Below are 22,455 nucleotides of genomic sequence, written 5' to 3' on the forward strand. Positions count from 1 at the left end.
CCTACAGAATGGGAGAAAATTTTTGCAATCTACTCATCTGACAAAGGGTTAATATCCAGAACCTACAAAGAACTCAAACAAATTTACAAGAAAAAAACAAACAACCCCATCAAAAAGTAGGCAAAGGATATGAACAGACATTTCTCAAAAGAAGACATTCATACAGCCAACAGACATATGAAAAAATGCTCATCATCACTGGCCATCAGAGAAATGCAAATCAAAACCACAATGAGATACCATCTCACACCAGTTAGAATGGCGATCATTAAAAAGTCAGGAAACAACAGGTGCTGGAGAGGATGTGGAGAAATAGGACCACTAATATGTTTTTAATATCTATAATTTTGCCATTTAAAAAATAATATGTAAATGGGATTACACAGTTTGTGACATTTTGAGATTGGGTTTTTTACACTAAGGGTAATATATTTGAGATACATAGAGTTGTTGTGTGTTATCAGTAATGCATACTTTTTTATTGCTGAGTAGTATCTCATGGTATGGATGTACTACAGTTTTACTGTTTACCTATGGTACAATGTTTTATTTGTTTTCGGTTTGGGCTATTGCTAATAAAGCTGATGTGAACATTTACATTCAAGATTTTGTGTGTACATAAGTTTTTTTACATTTTTTTCTGGGATAAATGCCCAGGAGAGTGATTGTGATGCATCACGATAAGTCCACATTTCATTTTTTAAGAAATTGACAAACCATTTTCAGTGATAATGTACCGATTTGAGTGTAATGTAAAAAATCATACTTTTCTTAACATCTCTCTGTCCTCCCCCATTTATAATATTTGTAAATTTTTTTATACATATAAATAACTATATCACAGTGTGCAATATTATTATTTTACTTAATCCATCAAATATAATTTAGAAACTTAAGAGCAGGGAACATCACACACCAGGGCCTGTCGGGGGATTGGAGGCTGGGGGAGGGATAGCATTAGGACTAATGCCTAATGTAAATGACAGGTCGATGGGTGCAGCAAACCAACATGCCACATGTATACCTATGTAACAAACCTGCACATTGTGCACATGTATCCTAGAACTTAATGTATAAAAATAATAAAAAAAGAAACTTCAAGAGGAGAAAAGAAATCTTTGTATTCACCAATATTTTTACTACTGGTAAAAATTTCTTTTAGATTTTCATCATTTGAGCATTTTCATTTTTTTCTTTATTTCTGATAGGCATTTTCACTGGGTATAGAATTTAAGGTTTCAGTTTTTTGTTTTTTGTTTTTTTTTTTAATTTTAGCACTTGAAAAATAGTGTGGCCCTCATAGCTTCTAATGTGAAATCCTGTGTAATTTCAGTTAGGGTTTCTTTATAGGTAAGGTGTCATTTCTCTCAGAGTCCTCAAGATTTATTTATTTATTTTTTGTCCTTAGTTTTCAGAAGCTAGAATATGATACTTCTTGATATGAATATATTTAAGTTCATTCTTTTTAAAGTTTTCACAGCTTCTTGCATTTGAGATGTGTGCCTTTCACCAAATTTGGCAATCTTTCAGCCATTATTTTCTCAAATACTTTCAGAGTTCTACACACTTTAACCTCTCTGTCTGGGATGCCAGTTACATGCATATTGTCTGCTACAATTCCACATATCCCAGAGTTTCTGTTCTTGTTTTTTTAGTTTATTTTCTCTCTGTTGATGTTGGGTAGTTTCTACTATTCTCTCTTTAATTTCTTTGTTTATTCCATTTTTTACCATTTTGAACCCATCCTTTGAGTTTTTTTCTTTGTTTTTTTTGTTTTTTTTTTTTTCATCATTAGGTATTTGAGTTCTAAAATTTCCACTTGACTTTCTATCTCCTGTTTGCTTACTATGGTTTTCTATCTTTAATTTCAAGAGTATTATAATTATTCATTGAAAAGTTTGTTTAATGGCTTCTTTTAAATACTTTTAGATAATTTTAACATCTGTATCACCTTGTTGGCATCTGTTGATTTTCTCTTCTTATTCAAGTTGAGGTTTTCCTGGTCTTGGTTTGATGAGTGATATTTGATTAAATATGGTACATTTGGGATATAATGTTTTAAAAGGCTGGAACTTAGTTAAATATTCTGTTTTGGTCAGCCTCCTCTGACAGGAGGAAGATGGCTACCTTCTCATTACTTCCATATGGTGATTGATTCCATATTTCATACTCAGCCTCCATTGACACCCTGCAGTGGAAGGAAACACTAGATACTGCTTGGTTGTATTGGATTTCCAGCTCCACATGTGACCTCTATCTGGGAAAATAGACATCATGGAGGATGGCGTTATTACTGCTGCGCAGTAGTAAAGTCCTGACTATTAACTATGTCCCACTGACAACACCTCCGTGAGGAGGGAAAGGAGCATCTTATAAAAATAAAATGAGGGTGGAAATCCTGGCTTTTTACTCAGCATTCACTAATGAGGATAAATGTAGGGCTACAGTTTTATTTTGTAGTGTTTGGTCAGAGTAAAATATTTTTGGGGAGTGTTTTTTGTCTTGCTAGCCTGCTCTTTTTCTCATCCTGTGAAGAGAGAGAGCAGGCTTTTCATGGGGCTTTTTATTTTGTTATGAACCTGTTGGCATTTTTTGATTTTCAGGTTTTCAGGCACCTAGTCTGGTACATACAAAGCAAAGCAAAACCCCAGGAACTCACCTCTGTTTTGTCTCAGATTATGAGCCCTCTGGCCAGGCTATCTTCTTCTGTATACCTTTCAGAATCTTCTTATGTTTGGTTGGTATGTAATTTCCCAGGTTTTCAGCTGTACTTAGTGGGAGAAATAGGAAAATGTGTGACAATTAATTTTTACAGGAGCAGAATTCAGAATCCATTTGATTCTTATGATGGTTATCAAATTGTAACCAAGCAGGTGTAAGTGAATTTAATGTTGCTTATTTTAACCCATATAAACCTTATCTTGCTTTCCTTGTTTGAATAATACACAAAAATAAATTTCAATGCCTTGAAAATATAATCAGTCTCATATTTTTGAAGATATTGCTCATGTAGTTTTGATTACAAAAATAATGTTTCATTGTGGTGTAAGCCTGCCTTTCAAGTAAATTTTACAAAAATACAGATTTACCTAAGCAGAATAAATCTTTAGCATCTAAGCTTCCATGTGAATTTGTAAATAGCTTTTCTACTTCTGGAAACAATATCATTGGTAGTTTGATAGGAATGCATTGAATCTATAAATTGCTTTGGACAACTTGGCAATTTCAATGATATCGATTCTTCTTATTCATGAACATGGGATATTTCTTCATTTGTTTGTGCTATCTCTAATTTCATCGAGCGGTGTTTTTTATGTATCATTGTGGAGATCTTTCACCTTCCTGGTTAGCTGTATTCCTAGGTATGTTTTTCTTTTGCAGCAAATGTGAATGGGGTTGCTTTCCTGTTTTGGCTCTTGCCTTGGCTGTTGTTGGTGTATAGGGATGCTACTAAATTTTTAATGTCAATTTTGTATCCTGAAACTTCATTGAAGTTGTTTATCAGCTGAAGGAGCATTTGGGCTGAGACTATGGGGTTTTCTAGATATAGAATCATGTTGTCTGCAAACAGGCATATTTTGACTGCCTTCCTTTATGGATGGCATTGATTTTTTTCTTTTGCCTGATTGTTCTGGCCAGGACTTCCAGTACTATGTTTAATATGAGTGGAGATAGGGGGCATGCTTGTCTTATGCCAGTTTTCAAGGTGAAAGCTTCCAGCCTTTCCCCAGTCAGTATAATGTTTGCTATGGGTTGCTCCTAGATGGCTCTTATCTTGAGGTATGTTCCTTTAATACCTAGTTTACTGAGATTTTTTACATCAAGCGATGTTGAATTTTATTAAAAGCCTTGTCTACATCTATTGACATAATCGTGGGGTTTTTATCTTTAGTTCTGTGTATGTGCTAGATTACGTTTATTGATTTGCATATGTTGAACCAACCTTGCATGCCTGGCATGTCTATTTGAATGTGATGGATTATTATTTTGATGTGCTTCTGGATTCAGTTTGCTAGTATTTTGTTGAGAATTTTTACATCATTGTTCATCAAAGATACGGGCCTGAAGTTTTTTGTTGTTGTGTCTATTTTAGGTATTGGTGTCAGGATGATGCTGGCCTCACAGAATGAGTTGAGGAGGAGTCCCTCCCTACTTAATTTTTTGAAATAGTTTCAGTAGCAATGCTACCAGCTCTTTTTTGTACATCTGGTAGAATTTGGATGTGAATCCATCTGGTCCTGGTTTCTTTTGGTTGGTAGGTTATTTATTACTGATTCAGTATTGGATCTCATTATTGATTTTCCTGGTTCAGTCTTGGTACAGTGCATATATCCGGGAATTTATCCATGTCTTCTAGGTTTTCTAGTTTGTGGGCATAGAGGTGTTCATAGTAGTTTCTAATGGTTATATTTATTTCTATGGGATCAATGGTAGCATCTTCTTTCTCATTTCTAATTATGTTTATTTGCATCTTCTCTCTTATCTTCTTTATTAGTCTAGCTAGTGTCCTATATATCATATTGATTTTTTTCAAAAGAATAAAAAACAACTCCTGGATTTGGTGATCTTTCAAATGTTTTGTATGTCTGAATTTCCTTCAGTTCAGCTCTGATTTTGGTTATTTCTTGTCTTCTGGTAGATTTGGGGTTGATTTGCTCTTGAATCTCTAATTGTTTATGTTGTGATGTTAGGTTGTTAATTTGAGAGCTTTCTAATCTTTTGATGTGAGAATTTAGTACTATAAATATTGCTGTTAACACTATTTAGCTGTGTTCCAGAGATTCTGTATGTTGTATCTTCATTATTGTTGGTTTCAAATTACTTTTTGATTTCTGCCTTAATTTCATTCTTTACCCAAAAGTCATTCAGGACCATGTTGTTTAATTTCCATTTAATTGCATAGTTTTAAATGACTTTTTTAGTCAGAACTTTTATTTTCCTTGTACTGTGGCCCAAGACTGTGTTGGGTATGATCTTGGTTCTTTTGCATTTGTTGTGAATTGTTTTATGTTTAATTACGTGGTAGATTTTAGCATATGTGCCATGTGTTGATGATAAGAATGTGTATTCTGTTGTTTTGGGGTGTAGAGTTCTGTAGAGATCTATCAGGTCCATTTGGTCCAATATTGAGTTCAGGTCGTGAATATATTTGTTAATATTTTGCCTAGATGATCTGTCTGATACTGTCAGTGGAATGATGAAGTCTCCCACTATTATTGTGTGGGAGTCTAAGTTTCTTTGTGTACCTCTAAGAACTTGCTTTATAAATTTGGTTTCTCCTGTGTTAGGTGCATACAGATTTCGTATGATAATTTTATTTATTTTGGGTATATACCTAGCAGTATGATTGTTGGATCACACATTAGCTCTATTTTTAGTTTGCTGAGGCACTTCTAAACTTTTCTCCATAGTGGTTGTGTTAATTTACATTTCCACCAATAGCGTATGAGGGTTCCCTTTTCTCCACAGTCTGTCCAGTATTTGTTATTGCCTTTCTTTAGGATAAAAGCCATTTTAACTGGAGTAAGATGATATCTCATTATAGTTTTGATGTGCATTATTCTGATGATCATTGATGTTGAGCATCTTTTCATGTACTTGCTTGCTATTTGAATGCCATTTTTGAGATATGTCTATTCAGATATTTTGCCCATTTTGAATCCGATTATGAGATTTATATACTATAAAGCTGTTTAAATTCCCTGCATATTCTGGTAATTAATTCCTTGTCAGATGGATACTTTGGAAATATTTCTCCCATTTCGTGGATTTTCTTTTTTTTTTCTTTCTTGTTTCCTTTGCTGTGCAGAAGCTTTTTGACTTAATTACATACAATTTATCCATTTTGCTTTGGTTGCCTGTACTTGTGCAGTATTACTCAAGATTCCTTTGCCTAGTCCAATGTCCTAGAGAGTTTCCCCAAGGTTTTCTCTTAGTAGTTTCCTATTATGAGATGGTAGATTTAAGTCTGTTCTTTTTTTTTTTTTTTTTTTAATTTTTTAATGTTTACTTTAGATCCAAGGATACCTATGAAAGTAAATGACATGTGACAGAACTTTGGTGTAAAGACTATTTTATCACCTTGATAATGAGCATCGTCCCCAATAGATAGTTTTTCAATAGTCACCTGCCTTTCTTCCTCCCATATTCAAGTAGGCTTTTGTATCTGTTGTTCCCTTGTTTATGTCCATGTGTGCACAATGTTTAGTTCACAATTTTAAGTAAAAACATAAGAGATTTGCTTTTCTCTTCCTGTATTCTTTCTCTTAGAGTAATGGCCAAAAGCTTCTTCCATGTTGCTGCAAAAATCATAACCTTGTTCTTTTTTATGACTGTGTAGTATTTCGTGGTGTATATGTACAACATTTTTAAAAAATCCAGTCTGTCATGGATGGGCATTTAGGTTTACAGCACTACTCACAGGAGCAGAGATTTAAGTTCTTAATCCATATTAATTATATTTTTGCATATGGTGAATGATACAGGTCTAGTTCCATTCTTCTGCATGTAGATATCCAGTTTTCCCAGAACCACTTATTGAAGAGATTGTATTTTTCTCAATGTATGTTCTTGGCAACTTTGTTGAAAATAAGTTCACTGTAGATGTATAATTTTTTTTCTGGATTCTGTAGTCTGTTCCATTGATCCATGTGTCTGCTTTTATATGATTACTATGTTGTTTTTGGTTACTATAGCTCTGTAGTATCATTTCTTTTTTCTTTTTAAATTTTGATTATTGTGTTCACATAGTAGGTGTAGATATTTATGGGATATATTAGATTTTTTTGATACATGCATGCAATGTGTAACAGTTACATCATTGGAAATGGTGTATCCATCCCCTCGAGCTTTCATCGTTTTTTCGTTACAAACAATCCAATTATACACATTTAGTTATTTTCAAATGGGCAACTGAATTATTATTGACTATAGTCATCCTATTGTGGTATATACTAGGTCTTATTCATTCATTCTAACTATTTTTATGTACCCATTGATCATCCCCACTTTCCCCCTACTCCCGCAGTACCTTTCCCAACCTCTGGTAGACATCTTTATACTCTAACTCAGTAGGTTCAACTGCTTTGTTTTTAGATTTCACAAGTAAGTGAGAAAATGCAATGTTGTCTTTCTGTGACCAGCTTATTTTACTTAACATAATGACCACCAGTTTCATATAGGTTCTTGCAACTGACTGAATCTCATTCTTTTTATACCTGAATAGCACTTCATTGTGTATAAGTATCACATTTTCTTTATCTATTCACCCGTTGATGGACACTTAGGTTGCTTCCATATCTTGGCTATTGTGAGCAGTGCTGTAAAAAAAACCAAACAAACAAAAAACAAACAAACAAACAAAAATGTAAGTGCAAATATTTCTTCAATATACTGATTTTCTTTTCCTATTTTTTTGGAGTATAAACCCAGCAATGGGATTGGTAGATCACATGACAGCTCCATTTTTAGTTTTATGAGGAACATCCAAACTGTTCTCCATAGTGGTTGTACTAGTTTACATTCCCTCCAACAGTTTGTGAAGGTTCCCTTTTCTCCATATTTCTGTCAGCATTTGCTATTGCCTGTATTTTGGATAAAAATCATTTAAACTTGGGTGATAGAATATTTCATTGTAGTTTTGATTTGCAGTTCTCTGATGACCAATGATATTGAGCACCTTTTCATATGTCTGTTTGCCATTTTTGTCACTTTCTTGAGACGTCTATTTAAATCTTTTGCCTATTTTGAATTGGATTTTTTTTTTTTTTTTTTTTAATGGAGTCTAGCTCTGTCGCCCAAGCTGGAGTGCAATGGTGCGATCTCGGCTCACTGTAACCTCTGTCTCCTGCGTTCAAATGATTCTCCTGCCTCAGCCTCTCAAGTAGCTGTGATTAAAGGCGCATGCCACTATACTAGGATAATTTTTGTGTTTTTAATAGAGATGGGGATTCACCATGTTGGCCAGGCTGGTCTCAAACTCCTGTCCTCAAGTGATCCGCCTACTTCAGCCTCCCAAAGTTCTGGGGTTACAGGCGTGAGCCACTGTGCCCACCTCAACTGGATTATTATTATTTTTTGTATAGAGTTGTTTGACTTCCATACATATTCTGGTTATTAATCCCTTGTCAGAGGGGTAGTTTGCAAATATTTTCTCCCATTCTACGTGTTGTCTCTTCACTTTGTCGATTAGTTCCTTTGCTGTGCAAACAATTTTAAAGTTGATATGATCCCATTTGTTCATTTTTGCTTTGGTTGCCTGTGCTCTTAGAGTATTGCTCAAGAAATCCTTGAGGTGTTGCCCAGACCAGCGTCTTGGAGATTTTCCCTAATGTTTTTTGTTTGTTTTGTTTTGTTTTGTTTTGTTTAGCAGTTTTATAGTCTGAGGTCTTAGATTTAAGTCTTTTATCTATTTTGATTTGATTTTTTGCGTATAGTGAGAGATAGGGATTGAGTTTAATTCTTTTGCATATGGCTATCCAGGTGTCCCAGCACCATTTGTTGAAGAGACTGTCTTTTCCCAGTGTATGTTCTAGGCACATTTGTTGAAAATGAATATACTTTGGTGAGTAAATTTATTTCTGGGTTCTCTTTATTTTTCCATTGTTCTATGTGTCTGTTTTTATGGAATTACCATGCTGTTTTGATTAGCATACATCTGCAGTATTGAAGTCAGGTATTGTGATTCTTCTAGGTTTTTTTTTTTTTTTTTTTTTAGAATAGCCTTAGCTATTCAGGTGGTTTCATATAAATTGCAGCATTATTATTTCAATTTCTGTGAAGAATGTCATTGATACTTTGATAAGGATTTCATTAAGTCTATAGATGGCTTTGGGTAGTGTGGATATTTTAACAATATTAATTCTTCCAAACCATGAACATGGACTATCTTCTCTTTTTTTTTGGTGTCCTCTATAATTTCTTTTATCAGTGTTTATAGTTTTCACTGTAGAGGTCGTTTACTTCGTTTCTTACATTAATTCCTAGGCATTTAATTTTATTTGTGCTGATTTTACCTTGGATTATTTAAATATCTTTTTCAGATTGTTCACTGTTGGCATATACACTGTTGAAAATATTACTAGTTTTTATGTTAATTTTGTATCCTGCAAAGTTACTGAATTTGTTTATTAGTTCTAACAGTTTTTATGTGGTATTTTTAGTTTTTTTCAAATACAAGATTATATTATCTGCAAACCAGGATAATTTCACTTTTTACTTTCCAAGTTGCATGTCCTTTATATCCTTCTCTTGATTGATTGATCTAGCGCAGAATTCCAAGACTGTGCTGAATAACAGTGGTGAAAATGGACATCCTTATTGTGTTCCACAACTTAGAAGAGAGAATTTCAGTTATTCCCCATTCAGTATAATACTAGTTGTGGGTCTGTCATATGTGGCTTTTATTATCTTGAGGTATGTTCCTTCTGTAGCCAGTGTTTTGAAGGTTTTTATTATAAAGTAATGTCGAATTTTATCAATTGTTTCTTCAGTATGAACTGAAATGATCACATGGTTTTATCCTTTATTCTGTTGATAGAATGTATCACATTTATTAATTTTCTTATAGTGAAACATGCTTGTTTGCATCCCAGGATAAATCACACTCAGTCATGGCAGGGTGTGGTGGCACACTCTTGTAATCCCGGCACTTTAGGAGGCTGAGGTGAGTAGATCACTTGAGGCCAGGACTATAAGACCAGCCTGGGCAATATGGCAAGACCCTGTCTCTACAAAACAAAACAAAACAAAAAGTAAAATTAGCAGGGCGTGGTGGTGCATGCCTGTAGTCCCAGTTACTTGGGAGGCTGAGGCACAAGAATTGCTTCAACCTAGGAGATGGAAGTTGCGGTGAGCTAAAATTACACCACTGAACTCCAGCCTGGGTGACAGAGCAAAACCCTATCTCAAAAAATAAAAAATAAAAAATAAAAATAACACTCTGTCATGATGAGTAATTGTTTTATTGTATTTTAAAATTCAATTTGCTAATATTTTATTGAGGGCTTTTCCATCTAGATTCATCAGGAACATTGGCTTGTAGTTTTCTCCTTTTAACATGTCTTTGTCTGATTGTGGTATCAGGGTAATACTGGCCTTGATGAATGAGTTTGGGCGTATTCTCTATTCCTCTCTTTTTTAGAAGAGTTTGAGTAGGATTGGTGTTAGTTTTTTTTTTTTTAAATTTACTGAGTCTACTGGTTTTTTTTTTTTTAATTTATTTTTTATTATTATTATACTTTAAGTTCTAGGGTACATGTGCATAACGTGCAGGTTTGTTACGTATGTATACTTGTGCCATGTTGCTGTGCTGCACCCATCAACTCGTCAGCACCCATCAACTCATCATTTACATCAGGTATAACTCCCAATGCAATCCCTCCCCCCTCCCCCCTCCCCATGATAGGCCCCGGTGTGTGATGTCCCCCTTCCCGAGTCCAAGTGATCTCATTGTTCAGTTCCCACCTATAGGAACACTTTTACACTGTTGGTGGGATTGTAAACTAGTTCAACCATTATGGAAAACAGTATGGCGATTCCTCAAGGATCTAGAACTAGATGTACCATATGACCCAGCCATCCCATTACTGGGTATATACCCAAAGGATTATAAATCATGCTGCTATAAAGACACATGCACACGTATGTTTATTGCGGCACTATTCACAATAGCAAAGACTTGGAATCAACCCAAATGTCCATCAGTGACAGACTGGATTAAGAAAATGTGGCACATATACACCATGGAATACTATGCAGCCATAAAAAAGGATGAGTTTGTGTCCTTTGTAGGGACATGGATGCAGCTGGAAACCATCATTCTTGGTGTTAGATTTTTAAATGCGTGCTAGAATTCAGCAGTGAAGCCATCAGGCCCCAGGCTTTACTTTATTGACAGACATTTTATTAAGGCTTTGACCTCATTGATATTGGTCTGTTCAGGCTTGGAATGTTTTCATAATTCACTCTTGAAAGGTTGTATGTGTTTAGCAAATTGTCAGTTTCTTCTAGATTTTCCTGTTTGTTTGAATGTAGTTGCTCATAGTAGCCACTAATGATCCTTTAAATTTCTGTAGTAACATGTGTCATATCTCCTTTTTTATCTCTGATTGTATTTATGTGGGTCTTCTCTCTTTTTTAATAGTGTGGCTAAAGTTTTCTCTATGTTGTTTCTTTAAAAAAAGCAATTTTTTGTTTTATTTATATTTTGTACTGTTTACTTCATTTCAATTTCATTCATTTCTGCTCTGATTTGTATTATTTTAATTTTGTAATTTTGGCTTTGGTTTGCTCTTGCTTCTCTAATTCTTTAAGATGTATTGTTGAATTGTTTATTTGAAGTTTTTTTTCTCTTTTTTATGTAGGCATTTATAGCTATAAACTTTCTTCTTAGTAAAGCTTTTGTTGTATCCCATAGGATTTGGCATGTTGTGCTTCCATTATCATTTGTTTCAAGAAAATTTTCAATTTTCTTTTTAATTGCTTTATTAACACACTGGCCATTCAGAAGCATATTGTAATTTCATAGTTTTTAAAATTCAAATTATTATTTTCTAATTTTATTCCATTGTGATCAGAAAAGATGCTTATTCAGATTTTATGAATGATTTAAGACTTGTTTCGTGACCTAACATATGATCTATCCTTGAGAATAATTCAGTTACTGAGGAAAAGAATGTGTTTTCTGCAGCTCTGGGATGATATGTTTGGTAAATATCAATTAGATTCGTTTTGTCTATAGCTCAAACTAAGTGTGATGTTTGTTGATTTTCTGTCTGGAAGACTTTTCTGAAGCTGAAAATGGGATGTTGAAGTCTCCAGCTATTACTGTATTGGGACCTAACTCTCTCTTTAGCTCTACTAATAATTTGCTTTGTATCTGGGTGCCCTAGTGTTGAGTACTTACATATTTACAGTTGTTATGCCATCTTGTTGAATTAGCCCATTTATTACTATACTGTGACTTATTTGACTTTTATCATAGATTTTGTCTTGAAATCTATTTTGTGTGATGTAAGTATGGCTACCCGTGTTCTTTTCTTGTTTGCATTGAAATGGAATATCTTTTTTTCATCCATTTATTTTCAGTCTGCATGTTTCTTTATATGTAAAGTGTTTTTACTGCAGGCAACAGATCAATGGGCATAGGTTTTAAGTGCATTCAGCCTCTATGTCTTTTGATTGGAGAATTTGATTTATTTACATTCAATGTTATTATTGATAAGTAAGGACATACTTCTGCCAACTTACTACATGTTTTCTGGTTGTTTTGTGGTCTTCCCTTTCTTGTTTCTATTTTTATTGTCTTTTAGTGAAGGTGATTTTCTCTGGTGATATGATTTAGTTTCTTGATTTTTAATTTTTTGTATCCTTTGTGGGCTTTTTAAATTTGAGATTAGCATAGGGATTGCAAATACTATCTTATAACATATTATTTTAAGCTGTTAATTACTTAACGCTATTTGCATAAACAAACAAGCAAAAAGAAACTAATCAAGACTCTACACCATAACTTTGTCCTCCTACTTTTTAACCATAAGACCTGTATTACTGTGGTTCTTTCCGACTCATAGAGATATAGCCTTGATGATCTTGGCTAAGATCCAAAAGCATTATCTGAATTATCAGGTGGAGACTCTTGTTCTTTCTCTTACTTTCTTCCAAACAAATGGAGTCTCTTTTTCTCTGTTCTGAGCCACCTAGAGCTGAGAATTGAGTGACACAAGCACCCTTGTGGCCACCACCCCTAGGACTGCAATGAATCAGACCTGAAGTTAGCACAGCACTTGGGTCTCCCACAAGGCCTGCTGTAATCACTTTCTGGTTGTGACTATCTTCTCTCAAAGCCCTGGGACTCTAAAATCAGCAGATGGCAAAGCCAGCCAGGCCTATGTACTTCTCTTCTTCGTGGTGAGGTCCTCCAGTCCTCATATGGGTCCAGATATTCCATCCAGGAACCAGAAACTAGGGTCTGAAACCTTAGAAAATCACCTACTGTTCTATTGTACTGCTGCTGAGCTGGTACTAAAACCACAAGTTACAGTCCTTTCCACTCTGGCCACTGTCACCTCTGGCACGTGAGAAGTACTGCCAGACTACTGTTGAGGTTTCCTTAAGGTGCAAGAGCTCTGTAGTCAGCATGAGGTGAATGCTTCTTGGTCTGAGACACCTTTCAGGGGAGTACTCTCCCCTCTGGATCTGAGCATGTCCTGAAATGCTGTCCAAAAGCCAAGTCCTGGAATCATGGACAGCAAGAACTTGCTTTGTGCTCTCCTTCACTGTGACTGAGCTGGAGCATAAGGTGCAAGATAAAGTCCCCTTTACTTTTTCTTTTGCTTTTCACTAGCAAAAAGGAGTCTTGCCCTGTAGTCACCACCAGTGGGAAAGTCTTGAGTCTCACATAAGGCTGGCAAGTCTTAGGGTCTCACCCAAGGCCTTTGACATAGTACCTGGTTATTGCTGCTTGTTATTCAGGGCCCAAGGTTTCTTCAGTCATCAGGTGATTAGTCCTGCCAGGACTCACTCATTTCATTTGAGGCAGTGAGTTTCCTCCTGACCCAGAGAGTATCTAAAAATGTTCAGGAGCTAGGTCCTAAAAAGATGTCCTCTTCAATCTGCCTGGTGCCCTGTTCTGCTGTGGCTGTGCTGGTATCCAAGTAGAAAGGCAAAGTGCCCTGACTCTTTCCTCTTCTTTTCTCAGACAGAAGGAAGAGGTCTTTTTGGAACCATGAACTGTGAAGCCTCTGGTTATGGGTTGAATGATGTTGGCACTCCCTTATCTGCCCAGGCTGGTGTCTTAGTAGGTGGCATATCTCCCCTAGTCCACTCTTTCTGGGCCCAGTTTAGCCCTAGGACTTGCCCAGAAGTTTCATTCCTTGCAGCCTAGACTGTGTTTTAAGTTCATTTGGAGTCCCAGAGCACTTTAACCTGCAGTAGGAAAGCTTGCCAGAATTTAAGTTGTGACTGCTGGAATCAGCAATTCCCCTCATTTTAGGGCTGGTTTCAATGCACCTTCTGTGGGCAGGCACAAGCTGAATTTGGTCCAGTTTTGCTTTCTGCTATAACAAGGGCAGTACTGAGTTCAATGTCTCACAATCGCTAGCTATCTTTCTCTCCAGGGCACAGAAAAGTTCTCTGCACTATAATGCTGCTGCCAGGGTATGCAGGAGTCATGTCTGTGATTCAACATTGTTTTTCTTACCAATTCAGTACATCTTTCTGGGTAGGAAGCTAATTACAGGTACTGGAATTAACCCGATTTGGGGTTTTTATGAAGGTGCTTTTTTGTGTAGGCAGTTGTTAAATTAATATCCCTGTTGGGGGCAAATTTTGGTGGAATATATAAATATGCCATTGTAACTTGGCTGAGATGATATCTTATTGTATTTCTGAGTTCTGATTTGTGTTTATCTGATGATCAAGGATGTTGAGCCCCTTTTCATGCATCTGTTTGCCATTTGTATCTTTTCTTTTGAGACATGTCTATTCAAACCTTTTGCCCGTTTTTAAATTGGATTATTAATATTTTTCTATAGAATTGTTTAATCTTCTTATGTATTCTGATTGTGAATCCCTTGCCATATGGGTAGTTTGCAAATATTATATCCCATTCTGTGGGTTGTTTCTTTGTGGATTGTTTTCTTTGCTGTGCAGAAGCTTTTAAACTGGATGTGATCCCATTTGTCCATTTTTGCTTTAGTTGACTTGCTTTTAGGGTATTACTGAAAAAATTTTCTTCAGACCAATGTCCTGGAGAGTTTCCCCAATATTTTCATTTAGTAGTTTCATAGAATGAAGTTTTAGATTTAAGTCTTTAATCCAATGTATTTGATTTTTGTATATGACAAGAGATAGGGATCCAGTTTAATTCTTCTGCATATGGATATCCAATTTTCCCAGCATCATTTACTGAAGAGATTCTCTTTTCCCCAGTGTGTGTTCTTGGCACCTTTTTCCAAAATGAGTTTACCTTATGTATGTGAATTTGTTTCCAAGTTCTCTATTCTGTTTCATTGGTCTATGTATCTGTTTTTATGCCAGTACCATGTTGTTTTGGTTACTATAGCTCTTTTGTATAATTTGAAGTCAGGTAATGTAATTCCTCAAGTCTTTTTCTTTTTACATAGGATAACTTTGGCTATTCTGGGACTTTTGTGGTTCCATGCAAATTTTAGAATAGGTTTCTTTTTCTATTTCTGTCAAGAATGTCATTGGTATTTGATACGGTTTGGCTGTGTCCTCACCAAATTTCATCTTGAATTATAGTTCCCATAATCCCCACATGTCTTGGGAGGGGCGAGGTGGAGATAATTGAATCATGGGGGCAATATCTTCCATTCTGTTCTTGTAACAGTTCTCATGAGATCTGATGATTTTATGAGGGGCTTTCCCTTCACTGGGCTTTCCTTCTCTCTCTTGCAGCCCTGTAAAGAGGGACGTGTTTGCTTCCCCTTCTGCCATGATTGTAAGTTTCTTGAGGCCTCCCTAGCCATGCTGAACTGTAAGTCAATTAAACCTCTTTTCTTTATAATTTTCCCAGTCTCGTGTATGTCTTTATTAGTAGCATGAGAACAGACTAATACAGTATTTTAATAGAGATTCCATTGAATCTGTAGAATTCTTTGGGTAGTATAGACATATTAACAATATTGATTCTTCCAATACATAAACATGAAAAATTTAATTTTTGTGTGTCCTGTTCAATTTTTTGCGACAATGTTTTGTAGTTCTCATTGGATATATCTTTTATTTTATTGGTTAAGTTTCTTCCTAGGTATTTTATTTCATTCTTAACTATCATAAATGGGTTTGGTTTCTTGATTTATATTTCAGTTTTTTCATCTTTGGCATATACAAATACTAACTTTTGTATGTTGATTTTGTATCCTGCAACTCTGCTGAATTTGTTTTCAGTTATAATAGCTTATTGGTGGCATCTTAAGGTTAGTTTCATTATAAGTTTATATTATCTGCAAACAAAGAAAATTTAACTTCTTCCTTTCCAATTTCGATGCTCTTCATACCTTTCCTTTGCCTGATTGCTCTAGCTGAGACTTCTGGCACTGTGCTAAATAATAATGGCAAAAGTAGCCATCTTTGTTACGTTCCAGATCTTAGAAGAAATGCTTTAAGTATTTTCTCATTCACTATGACATTAGCTGTGGGTTCATTATATATGGTTTTTACTGTGTGGAGGTATGTTTTTTCTACGCCCAGTATGTTGACGGTTTTTATTATAGAAGAGATGTAGAATTATATCAAATGCTTTTTCAGCATTGATTAAAATGATCATATGTTTTTGTCCTTCATTCTGGTGATATGCTATTTCTCAATGATTAATTTGTGTATGTTGAAACATCCTTGACTTTCAGAGATAAATCCAACTTGGTTGTAATGAATGATCTTTTCAATGTGTTTTTGAATTTGTTCACTAGCATTTTGTTTAGAATTTCTGCCTAAAAAAATTCAATCCATGTTCTTTAGGGATATTCACCTGTAGTTTACTTTCTTGATGTGTCTTTTCTGGGTTTTGGTATGAGGGTAATATTGTCCTTCAAAAATGAGTTAGAAAATATCACCCCTCCTCTATTTTTTAGAATAACCTGAGTAGGATTAATATTAGTTGGTTTTTTTTTTTTTAATTTTTGGTAAAATTCAGCAGTGAAGCCATCTGTTCCTGTGGTTTTCTTTGCTGGGAGCCTTTTTATTATGGCTTCAATGTCATTACCCATTATTGGATTGTTCAGGATTGGGATTTCTTTGATTCCATTTTGGCAGGTTGTATGTGTCTAGGAATTAATCCATTTCTTCTAGGTTTTCCAATTTATTTGCATAGAGTTGTTTATAGTAGGCTCTAATAATTCTTTTTATTTATGTAGTATCATTTGTAATATCTTTTCTTCTCTCTGATTTTATTTATTTTGGTGTTTTTTCTTGTTTTCTTAGTCATGCTAAATATTTGTCAATTTTGTTAATCTTCAGAAAACCAACTCTTCACTGCATTGATGTTTTGTTTTTCACAAGTTTGTTAATTTCTGCTCTCATTTTTACTGTTTATTTTTTTTTTCTTATTTTGGCTTGATATGCTCTTGCATTCTACATTTTAAAAAATGTATTATTATGTTGTTTACTTGAAGTTTTTCTATTTTTTTGGATGTAGGTTCTTATTGCTGTGTTCTCTCCTCTAAGTAGCTTTTGCTCTGTCCCTTAAGTTTTGGTATGTTGGGTTTTTATTTTCATTTGTTTCAATAAATTTTTTAATTTTCTTGTTAATTTCTTTATTGATCTACTATTCGGTAGCATATTGTTTAATTTCCATGTGTTTGTATAATTTTCCAAATTCCTGTTATTGATTTCTAGTTTTATTCCACTGTTACCACACCATATACTTGATATAATTTTATTTCTTTTTTATTCTGAAAGTTTGTCTCATAGCCTGCCATGTGAGTATTTTACATACCATAGAGTGCTGTAATGTTCTCTTTTTTTCTGTGTACTTACTATTACCATGGAGTTTTACACTTTCTGATAGTTTCTTATTGCTCCTTCACTTCCTTTTGTTTCAGATTAAAGAACTGCCTTTAGCATTTTTTATAGGACAGGTCTGGTGTTTATGAAATCCAATTTTTGTGTGCCTGGGAAAGTCTTTGTTTCTCCTTCATGTTTGAGGGATATTTTCACTGTATAAACTATTCTAGGGTACAAGATTTCTTTCATCAGCACTTTAAATATGTCATGTAAGCCTCTCTTGGCCTGTACGTTTCCCACTAAGAAGTGTGCTACCAAATGTAGTGGAGGTGTTTTGTATGTTGTTTCTTTTCTCTTGCTTTTTTAAGGATTCCTTCTTTATCCTTGGTCTTTGGGAGTTTATGTTTTCAGATATTCTTATTTGCGTTAAACCTGCTTGGTATTCTGTAACCTTCCTGTACTTGAATATTAATATTATTCTCTAGGTTTAGAAGGTCTTTGTTATTATCCCTTTGAATAAAGTTTATACCCCAATCTTTATTCATACCCCCTTTTTAAAACCCATAACACTTAGATTTGCCTTTCCAAGGCTGTTTTCTGGATCTTGCAAATGTGCTTTACTCTTTTTTATTCTTTTTTTCTTTTGTCTCTTCTGACTGTGTATTTTCAAATACCCTGTTTTCAACTTCATAAATTCTTTTCTCTGCTTGATAATTCTGCTGTAATGTCTATGATGTATTCTTCAGAATGTTTTTCTTTCATTTTTTCAGCTCCATAATTTCATTTACCTGTTAGTATTCTGAAATATTTCTCTGTGTTATCTTTGATTTTGCTGAGTTTGTTCAAAATGGCTATTTTAAATTCTCTGTCTGAATGGCCACATACATCTGTCTTTTTGTCATTGATCACAGGTGCCATATTTAGCTTGTTTGGTGAGATCATGTTTTCCTGGATGGTCTCGATGCTTGTGGACATTTTTTGGTATCTGGGCTTTGAAGAGTTAAGTATTTATTACAGTCTTCGCAGTCTGCACTTGTATGTACCAGTCCTTCTTGGAAACGCTTCCCAGATATTCCGAGGAACTTGGCTGTTGTGATCTCAGAGTTTGGCTACTGCAGCTGTGTCTACTTTCAGGCACACTGTTCTTGGATCTCTCCCCTATATAATTAATATAAAAGTCTTGCTATAGTCTAGCTGTTTAAGATGAGTCCAAGAAGAGTTCTTTCTATTACCTCCAGTATTTCTCCACCAAGGATATTCAGAAGTGGGTAAAGCCACACTTTTATTTTCCTTCAACACTTATTTCAACTTTTGGAGTACCTACTCAGGATGTGCCAGTTTGTTACATAGGTAAACAGGTGCCATAGTGTTTTGCTGAATAGATCAACCCATTACTTTGGTATTAAGCCCAGCATCCATTAGCTATTCTTCTTGCTGCTCTCCCTCCCTCACCCTTCCCTGACAGGCCCTGGTGTGAGTTGTTCTCCACCAGGTGTCCATGTGTTCTCATTGTTCTGCTTTCACTTATAAGTGAGAATATACAATGTTTAAGGTTTCTGTTCCTGTGTTAGTTTGTTGACAACAGTGGCTTCCAGCTCCATCCACATCCCTGCAAAGGACATGCTCTCTCATTCCTTTTTATGGCTGTATGCTATTTTATGGTGTATATGTACCACATTTTCTTTATCCAGTCTATCACTGGTGGGTATTTGGTTGATTACAGGTTTATGCTATTGTAAATAATGCTACAATGAACATATACATGCATGTATCCTTATAATAGAATTATTTGTATTCCTTTGGATATATACCCAGTAATGGGATGCTGGGTCAAATGGTATTTCTGCCTCTAGATCGTTGAGAAATAACCACACTGTTTTCCACAATAGTTGAATTAATTTACTCTCCCACCAACAGTGTAAAAGTATTCCTTTTTCTCTGCAACCTTGCCAGCATCTGTTCTATTTTACTTTGTAATGATTGCCGTTATGACTGGTGTGAGAGGGTATCTCATTCTGGTTTTGATTTGCATTTCTCAAATGATCAGTGATGTTGAGCTTTTTTTCCATATATTTGTGGCCACATTAATGTCTTATTTTGAGAAGTGTATCTTCATGTCTTTGCACACTTTTTTGTTTTGTTTTGTCTTTTCTTGTAAATTTGTTTTAAGTTTCTTATAGACTCTGGATATTAGATCTTTGTCAGATGGATAGATTGCAAAAATTTCCTCACATTCTGTAGATTGTTTATTTACTCTGATAATAGCTTTTTTGTTGCTGCTGTGCAGAAGTTCTTCAGTTTAATTAGATCCCTTTTGTCAATTTTTGGTTTTGTTGCAATTACTTTTGGTGTTTTCGTCATGAAATCTTTGCCCATGCCTATATGCTGAATGAGATTACCTAGATTTTCTTTAAGGGTTTTTACAGTTTTGGGTTTCACATTTAGGTATTTAATCCATCTTTAGGCCTTTGATAAAATTCAACATCCTTTTATGTTAAGAACTGTCAATAAACTGGGTATTGAAAGAATATATCTCAATATAATAAGAGCTCTGTATGACAAACCGATAGCGAATATCATACTGAATGGACAAAAGCTTGAAGCATTTCTTTTGAAAACTGGCACAAGACAAGGAAGGGGTCCAGTTTCAATTTTCTGCATATGACTAGCCAGTTCTCCCAGCACCATTTATTAAATAGGAAATCCTTTTTCCATTGCTTGTTTTGATAAAGTTTGTAAAAGATCAGATGGTTTTAGGTATGTGGTCTTATTTATGAGTTCTCAGCTATTCTGTTCCATTGGTCTGTGTGTCTCTTTTTGTTTCAGTACCGTGCTGTTTTGGTTAGTGTAACCTTGTATTATGGTTTGAAGTCAGGTAGCATGATGCCTCCAGCTTTGTTATTTTTCCTAAGGATTGTCTTGGCTGTTTGGGTTCTGTTTTTGTTCCATGTGAATTTTTAAATAGTTTTTCTAATTCTATGGATAATATCCATGGTAGTTTAATTGGAATAACATTGAATCTATGAATTAGTTTGGGCATTATGGAAATTTTCACAATATTAATTTTTCCTCTCCATGAGCACAGAAAGTTTTTCCTTTTGTTTGTGTTCCTTCTGATTTCCTTGAGCAGTGGTTTGTAGTTATCCTTGAAGAGTTCCTTCACTTGCCATGTTAGCTGTATTTCTAGGTATTTTATTCTTTTTGTGGCAATTGTGAATGAGTGTTCATTCATAATTTGGCTCTCTGCTTGTCTGTTGTTGGTGTATAGGAATGCTATTGATTTTTGCACATTGATTTTATATCCTGAGATATTGCTGAAGTAGCTTATCAGCTTAAAGAGCTTTTAGGCTGAGACAATGGGGTTTTCTAGATATAGGATCATGTCATCTGCAAACAGCGACAGTTTGACTTCTTCTCTCCCTATTGGAATATGCTTCATTTCTTTCTCTTGACTGATAGCCTGGTCAGAACTTCCAATACTATAATGAAAAGGAGTTGGTGAGTGAGGACATTATTGTCTTGTGCTGGTTTTCAAGGGGAATGTTTCCAGCTTTTGCCCATTCAGTATGATATTGGCCGTGGGTTTGTCAAATAGAGCTCTTATTATTTTGAGGTATATTCCTTCAGTACCTAGTTTATTGAGAGTTTTTAACATGAAGGTATGTTGAATGTATCAAAGGCCTTTTCTGCTTCTATTGAGATAATCATTTGTTTTTTGTCTTTAGTTCTATATATGTGATAATTATATTTATCGATTTGTGTATGTTGAACCAACCTGGCGCCCCAGGGATGAAGCTGACTTGATTGTGGTGGATAAGCTTTTTGATGTGCTGCTGCATTCAGCTTGCTAGTATTTAATTGAGAATTTTTGCATTGATGTTTATCAGGGATATTGACCTGAAGTTTTCTATTTTTATTGTATCTCTGAGAGGTTGTAGTATCAGAATGATCCTGGCCTCATAAAATGAGATAGGTAGGAGTTCCTCCTCTTCAATTTTTTGGAATAGTTTCAGTAGAAATTGTCCCAGCTCTTCTTTGTACCTGTGGTAGAATTCAGCTTTAAATCTGTCTGGTCCTGGGCTTTTCTTGGTTAGTAGGCTATTTATTACTTTCTCCATTTCAGAATTCGTTATTCATCTATTCAAGTATTCAATTTCTCCATGCTTCAATCTTGGGAAGGTGTATGTGTTCAGGAATTTATTGATGTCTTCTAAGTTTTATGTTTTATGCGCATAAATGTGTTTATAGTATTCTACGATGATTGTTTGTATTTCTGTGGGGTCAGTGGTGACATCTCCGTTATCATTTCTAATTGTATTTATTTGGTCATTCTCTCTCTTTTTTCTTTATTAGTCTGGCTAGCAGTCTGTTCATGTTGTTAATTTTTTTTCCAAAACAAAAACAAGGCTTCTCAAGTTTTTGATTTTTTTGAAGGGCTTTTCATACATCTATCTCTTCCAGTTCCACTCTGATCTTGATTAGTTTTTCTTTTATTCTGCCTATGGGATTTGTTTGGTCTTGATTCTCTAGTTCTTTTAGTTGTGATGTTAGGTTGTTAATTTGAGATATTTCTAGATTTTTGAGGTGGGTATCTAGTGCTACAAATTTTCTTCTTCTTCTTCTTTTTTTTTTTCCTTTTTTGTTTTTTTTGCTTGTTTGTTTTTGTTGTTGTTGTTTTTTACGTAGTTTTGCTCTTGTTGCCCAGGCTGGAGTCCAATGGCATGATCTTGGCTCACTGCAACCTACACCTCCCGGGTTCAGGCAGTTCTTCTGCCTCAGCCTCCCGAGTAGCTGGGATTACAGGCACATGCCACCATGCCCAGCTAATTTTGTATTTTTAGTAGAGACGAGGTTTCACCATGTTGGTCAGGCTGGTCTTGAACTCCTCATCTCAGGTGATCCACCTGCCCCAGCCTCCCAAAGTACTGAGATTATAGGTGTTAGCCTCCGTGCCTGGCCATAATTTTTTTCTCTTAACATTGTTTTAGC

This window comes from Theropithecus gelada, chromosome X (genome assembly GCF_003255815.1).
Source record: "Theropithecus gelada isolate Dixy chromosome X, Tgel_1.0, whole genome shotgun sequence".
NCBI classification, from domain to species: Eukaryota; Metazoa; Chordata; class Mammalia; order Primates; family Cercopithecidae; genus Theropithecus; species Theropithecus gelada.